A 7,002-nucleotide genomic window follows, 5' to 3' on the forward strand; every position below is an offset into this window, starting at 1 on the left:
GAGAAGGGGTGGACTCCATCGTCCCGGCCTCTGACGCCGCCTCCAGGGTGGCCCCAGGCCCACCCCTTCTTCCCCTCCGCAGAACCAGTTAGGAGAGGGGATCAGAATGCCAATCTTTGATCTTTCTCAAAAAAAAAAACCCTGAAGGCTGGGGGGCGGGGCGTGGGGATGGGGGGCTCCCGTGTATGGGAGTTCTTCTCACCCCCCAACTGCAGATGAGCAAACTGAGGCCGAGAGCCAGGAAATGACGTGCCCGGGCGGCCCCAGATGACTGTTTGGCGGAAGGACAGGATGGGCTGGGGAGCCCGCAGGCCCGGGCTCTAGGCGCTGACCAGGCCGCCTGGGAGCGGCCGTCCTTCTCCGGCAGACGTTTACTGGGGGCCTACTGTGTGCCTGACCCGGTTCTAGCACGAGAGGGAGCAAAACGACAAAATCCCTGGCCTCCCCGCCCAACACTCTAGATAGAGGGACAGATAAATACGTTTTTAAAAAATAGTGAAGCCTGTTGGATGATGATACAGTCTAAGTCCAATAATAATAATAAAGCAGAGCAGGAGGTAGGAGGGCTGGGGTGCTCGAGTTGGGGGCATTACATAGAGGGTCAAGAAGGTCACGCTGACCAGATGACGCGAGGCACCAGAAGGAGGAGGGAGGGGGCAGATGGCCTGGGCACAGGGGTCCCAGGGAGAGCTCAGGGTCTCTCCTGACAGCCTGCGGGGCCGCCTGAGCCTGTGCCCTGTACCCCCAGGCCCTAGAAGAAGGACGGTGACACAGGAGGTGAGTACACGGCCGCTTCCTGGATGGACACTCACAGCAAAAGGGGAGGTCTTGGGTGGCCTCCAGTCCTGCAGATCTTTGCCCTTTGAGAGGTTCTAGAAAGCTCTGGAAAGTTCTAGAAGCCCTACCCCATGCCCACCCAGCCCCGGAACTACACATAACTCGGGAGGTCCGGATACCTCTCAGATGGCGGCGGGGCGAGGCTCAGGGAGGGTGAGTGAGGAGCCCGGGATCACACAGCAGCGCGGGCAGCCCTCCCCGCCCACCCCCTGCGCGGCCGGAGGTTGCGCGGTTGTCTTGGCCGTTGATTCATAACGCTCGGCAGATGGGAAGTTCCAGAGAGGCCCCCGCTGGGTCCCGGGGGCCTGGTAGGGGCGGCCCCATTCTCCCGCCCCCCGGCCCCCCACTCCCCTGGCCTCCCGCCCCTGCATGGCCATGGCCCAGAGGAGAGGTGCTCCCTGAGGCCGCGGCCCGGCCACTTCCCAGTCTTGGGGCAAAGGACCAAAGGCAGAAATAGGTCTGAGGCGGGGCGGGCAGGAGGGTGGGCAGGGGGGCGGCGGGGGGGTGGCGGGCGGCAGAACAGAAACAACCAGCTTGGCAAAACCGGGAGGCCCAGCTGAGTCACAGACGCCGATGCCAGTGCCGAGCGCAGGACACGGAGGAGGGGACGCCGCAGCGGGACCGGGAGGCGGCCGCGGCCTAACGTCCTCCGTGGCTCCCACTGGCCTCAGGGCAAAGCCCCAGCTGCTCCCTTGCCCCCGCCCCTGCCCCCGGTGGCGGCCCCAGGCACCCTGAGCGTCCCCAGCTTCAAAATAAATCTTCCTTCCGGTCCCTTAACCGGCGAGCTGCTTCCTTCCCCGTGCCAGGCGCCGTTCGGGACATCTGTCACGTTTTAGTGCACGGGGAATACCAGGGCGAGCTTGTGCGTGTGTTTTTAAGACACGCGCACACACACAACACATAAAACATGAATATATAACCTAATAAATTCTTGTGAAACCCACGGCCACGTGATCCGCATCCAGGAGAAGCCGAAGCACGTCGTCAGCCCGGGAGGGGACCCAGATGCGCCTCGCTTCTTCCCCACGGTCCCCGCTGCTGCGACCCCGCCGTCTTCCTGTGCCCGCGGGTAGTTTTTGGTCGGAAGATTGATCTCATCCTTCATTTCTCAGGTTTACGCGGTGCTGTATTCATCATCGGGGCCCTAGGAGCTGGGGCTTTTTAAAGATTTTATTTATTTATTCATGAGAGACCCAGAGAGAGGCAGAGACACAGGCGCAGGGAGAAGCAGGCTCCCCGCGGGGAGCCCGATGCGGGACTCGATCCCGGGACCCCGGGGTCATGCTCTCATGCTCTGAGCCCAAGGCAGACGCTCAACCGCGGAGCCACCCGAGCGCCCCAGTTCTACGAGTTTGGACAAAAGTGCAGAGTCATGGAAATTACCACCCGTGCAGTTGCCAGAAAACCTCCCGCCAGGTACTCCTGGGTCGTCAGGCCCTCGACCCGTCCCCTGTCCCTGGAAACGGCCGATCTTCGTCGCGATGATTTTTCCCACGTTTCTCAGGACGTCATGTCAACGGCGTCCTACCTTCTCGGGTGGGCCTCTTCACTTAGCAGCGGAGCTCCGTGCCCACAAGCGGGGTGTTCTGGGCACGGAGCACCGCCCAGCGGGGTTCACGATCACCCACAGACATCCGCGGCTGTTCCCCGCACGGTGCCCGAGAAGAGGGCTGCTGCGAACGCGCGTGGGCATGTCTCCGGGACAAATCCCTAAGCGCTGGGGTTGCAGGGCCAGGGTCTGTAAGACACCGCTAACCGGGTCGCCACGCAGCCGCACCGTTTCGCAGCCCCAGCAGCGACGGATGAGACACCCAGGTGCGCGGCGTCCCCTTCGACGCTTGCCGTTGCCCGTGGTTTTCGTTTCAGCCGAGCTAAGCTCGTGCATGGTGGCGTCCCATCATGGACCTAATGTGCGTCCCCTGGGAAGGAGCTGGTCACCGAATCTGCCATCGCGTTCAGTGTCTTGTGTCCTGTGTTCTCTTTCCTGCGTTTGGAAAATCCTCGGACAGTCGGGATACAAGTCCTTTATGGGGCGCGGGGTTCGCGGATAGTCCCTCCCAGGCCAGATGGTGGCTTTTCATCCCTTCACCGGGCCTTTTGAGGAGCACACGTTTTAAATTTCGATGATGTTCGGGACGCCTGGGTGGCTCAGCGGTGGAGCGTCTGCCTTGGGCTCAGGGCGTGACCCTGGGGTCCTGGGATCGAGTCCTGCTCCCTGCATCCCCGCGGGGAGGCTGCTTCTCCCTCTGCCCTTGTCTCTGCCTCTCTCTGTGTCTCTCAGGAATTCATAAATAAAATCTTTTTTTAAAAATTTCAAAGACGTTCAATGTACCCATGTTGTTTTTTAACTCCGAGGACCGTGCCTTCCGCGGCCTATCACAGCTCTTCGCCCAACCCGAGGCCGTCAGGATGCTCCCTGGGCTTTTCTTCTGGGACTTTTACCGCTTTGCACGTCACGCTTAGGTCTGTGGTCCACGTGCTCGCTTTGTGTGGAGCAAGGAGCTCTTCCTCTTCTCCTCCCTCCCCGTCCTCCCCGTCCTCCCCTTCCCCTTCGTCTCCTCCTCCCTCTTCTGCACACTGAGGCCCACTTGTTCTGGCACCAAAGCTCCCGTCCCCGGATTTCTGCGAGTCTGGGATCGATGGTCCCGTTCAGATGTGTCCCCGCGGCTACTCCACTTGCTCACCGGTACGATCACTGAGTGGGGCGGGCTGACGGCCGCGGCGGCCGCGTGGACGCACCCACTCCTCCCCTCCCCCCCCCCCCGGGGCCCTTGGCTCCGTGCATCTCCTGCTCGCACGTGAGAACCGTCACGTCCTCGGCTGAGTCGACGACGCTCTCCCGGAAAGTCGCCCCTCGCTGCAACTCGCTGCTCCGCTTTTCTTTACAGGCTCGCAACGGAATCGGGCAAACCTCCACGTCTTGGTTCATTTTAGCCGCTTCTGAACCTCACATAGAATTGCTCAAGGTGACCTCTGGTGGCGAGTCTGGTTTCCACCTATTGCGCTGCAATTGGCTTGGGTCACACGTGGTGCTGCTGCCCGCGGCGGGAGGTCGTTAGTCCTCGCTGCTGCTTCGGCCGAATATCCCACCGTCTGTTCGTCCATTCTTTGGTTTTTCTGATCAGTATTTCATATTTTTTTATTATTATTTTTAAAGATTTTACTTATTTACTCATGAGAGACACAGAGAGAGAGAGGCAGAGACACAGGCAGAGGGAGACGCAGGCTCCATGCAGGGAGCCCGACATGGGACTCGATCCCGGGACTCCAAGATTATACTCTGGGCCGAAGGCGGGCGCTAAACCGCTGAGCCACCCAGGGATCCCCAACTTATTCTTTTTAATTGGCATATAATTTTGCATTCATTTCAGGTGTCCGACATAAGGCCCCGATATTTGAGTATCTTGTGAAATGATCCTCGCAGCGGGTCCACTTACCATTCGCAGCCACACGTAGTCACGCTGCGTCTTCCTGCGATGCAAACTCCTACGATCTGCGCTCAGCGGCTTTCAGGTGGGCTGACTGCCCGTTGTGTGGGCATCTGGTTAAATTGCATCTCAGGGCCGCCCGACACCCGGCACACGCCGCCCGGCGACCCCCTGGACCACTGTCCGTGGACAAATGCCTGAGTGTGGAAGCGCTAGGGAGACGGTGTTTCCCAGACACGACCTTCTGCCCAAGCGCAAGTGCCCGTTTATGCTCCGTCGAGCTCCGGCGAGTTTTCAGGGGCACTACTCCCTCCCGGTCGCCTTTATTCCTAAACAACCTCGTGCTCCTTGCTGCTCCTCTGCTATTAAGAACGCCCTTTCGGGATCCCTCGGTGGCGCAGCGGTTTGGCGCCTGCCTTTGGCCCAGGGCGCGATCCTGGAGACCCGGGATCGAATCCCACGTCGGGCTCCCGGTGCGTGGAGCCTGCTTCTCCCTCTGCCTGTGTCTCTGCCTCTCTCTCTCTCTGTGACTATCATAAATAAATAAATAAATAAATAAATAAATAAATAAATAAATAAATATTTAAAAACGCCCTTTCTGGGCACCCCGAGTTTAGCGTCTGCCTTCGGCCCAGGGCGTGACCCCGGGGTCCCGGGATCGAGTCTCACGTTGGGCTCCCTGCAGGGAGCCTGCTTCTCCCTCTGCCTGGGTCTCTGCCTCTGTCTGTGTCTCTCATGAATAAATAAACAAAATCTTTTTAAAAATAAAAACGCCCTTTCTTCTCGGGGAGCCTGGGTGGCTCAGTTGGTTGGGCGTCCGACTGTTGGTTTAGGCTCAGGTCGTGACCTCGGGGTCCTAGGGTCGAGCCCCACGTCAGACTCTGCACTCGGAGGGGAGTCTGCTTGGGTTTCTCTCTCTCTCCCTCGGACCCGCCCTCCACTCAAGCTCTCTCTCTGTCTCTCAAATAAATACTTTTTTTTTTTTAAATAAATACATCTTTTTAAACATGTGCTCTGCGGCCCAGCGCACTGCGCTCAGCAGCCAAGGGCTGTCCGTGCACAGGTCAGCAGGGCGGCTGCGGGGCTCGGACCCCGCTCTGCGGCTGTTCCACCCTGAAATCCTCCTGCTGTTAACAAAGGCCCTGTGTTCCCCTCAGCCCCCGCCTGCATCTAGCTGGGCAGCTCGCGGCTGGAGGCCAAGCCCGGCGACCGCTGCGCTGCGGTCGGGGTGGGGGACTGGCCACTCCGTGCCTCGGTTTCCCTATTAGAGCGAGATGAGGGGCCCTCCCCCCCTGCAAGAGGCAGGTTAGAGCTGCAGGGGAGGGGCGGGGGGCAGGCCCGAGGGCGCGGGAGCGGCACCTGCCCACCTGCTGGACAGACAGACACGGGGCCAGGACGTCCAGGGGGCGGGCAGCCTGGCTGGGCCTCCTGTCCTCCCCATGGTGGCCCCCAGAGGGCGCCCATGAGCACCCGAGCCGGGTGGGCCACCTGTGCCAGCCGCCCTCTGGGCCTCCCGCGTCCCCGCAGTCCCCAGGGCCCTGTCCCCTCCCGCGGCCCCCCCCCCCCGTCCCGCTCCACCAGTCGCTCACTCGGCTCCAGCCACACCGGCCCCCTTGGCTGTTCTGCCACAGGACCTTTGCACAGGCAGTGACCTCTGCCTGGAATGCCCTCCCCTCGCGTCCCTCTCATGACCCATCCTGCCTTCCTGCTCTACTTTTCTTCAGAGATTAAGTCCTGGTGGTAACCGGCCGCCTCCGCTGCCACGTCCACAGCGCCTGGCACCAGAGGCCTTCGGGGAATATCCTGCTGATGAGTGAATAGAACCACAGGAGGATGTGCACACGGAAACCCTGTGCACGGCTGGTGGGGTGTGAAATGTGGACGTCGTGGTTCTTCATGAAGTTAAGTACAGGGCCACCTGGGGGGCTCAGCGGTGGAGCGTCTGCCTTTGGCTCGGGTCATGACCCCGGGGTCCAGGGATCCAGTCCCAGATCGGGCTCCCCCCGGGGGCCTGCTTCCCCCTCTGCCTTTTGTCTGCCTCTATGTCTCATGAATAAATAACAAAACAAAATCTTAAAAAGTCAAATACAGAACTGCCCCGTGATCCAGGAAGGCAGGGCCTCAGATATTTGCACACCCGTGCTCACTTCGGCATGACTCGCGCTAGTGAAGAGGTAGAAACGCCAGTGCCCACTGAGGCATGAACAATACAACAAAAAGTGGTTCATCCGTAAACTGATTATTCAGCCTTAGGAAGGGGCCTGACACCTGCCCCCTGCAGACGGACCCCGAGGACACCGTGCTGGGAGGGGACCCAGACCCAGAAGGTCACCTCCTGCAGGACCCCAGGAGGTCCCCAGAGGAGGCCCGTCCACAGAGACAGAGGAGGTGGTGGGAGCCGGGGGGGCAGTGGTCAGTGCTTCCTGGGGACGGGGTCTCCGTGTGGGGAGATGGAAGGTTCTGGAGACGGTGGGGGGGTGCGGGGCGGGGTGAGCGTGCTCCACACCCTGAGCTGTGCGCCTGCAGGGGGTTATGATGGTGAATTCTATGTTATGTGTGCTTACCATTTTTTAAAACAGAAAAAAAAGCCGAAGAAGACTGCAGCGACAACCAACCTCCCCAGTTTACAGAAATACAGAAATGTCCAGAAGCTGGGCTCCTCCATCCCCGCCCCCACGTGGGAGGCTCTGCTCGCCGCTCCAGCCCCGCGGTGCAGACTACGGGACCTGAGGTCGGG

This window comes from Nyctereutes procyonoides, unplaced genomic scaffold, assembly GCF_905146905.1.
Source record: "Nyctereutes procyonoides isolate TBG_1078 unplaced genomic scaffold, NYPRO_anot_genome, whole genome shotgun sequence".
In the NCBI taxonomy this organism is placed as follows: domain Eukaryota; kingdom Metazoa; phylum Chordata; class Mammalia; order Carnivora; family Canidae; genus Nyctereutes; species Nyctereutes procyonoides.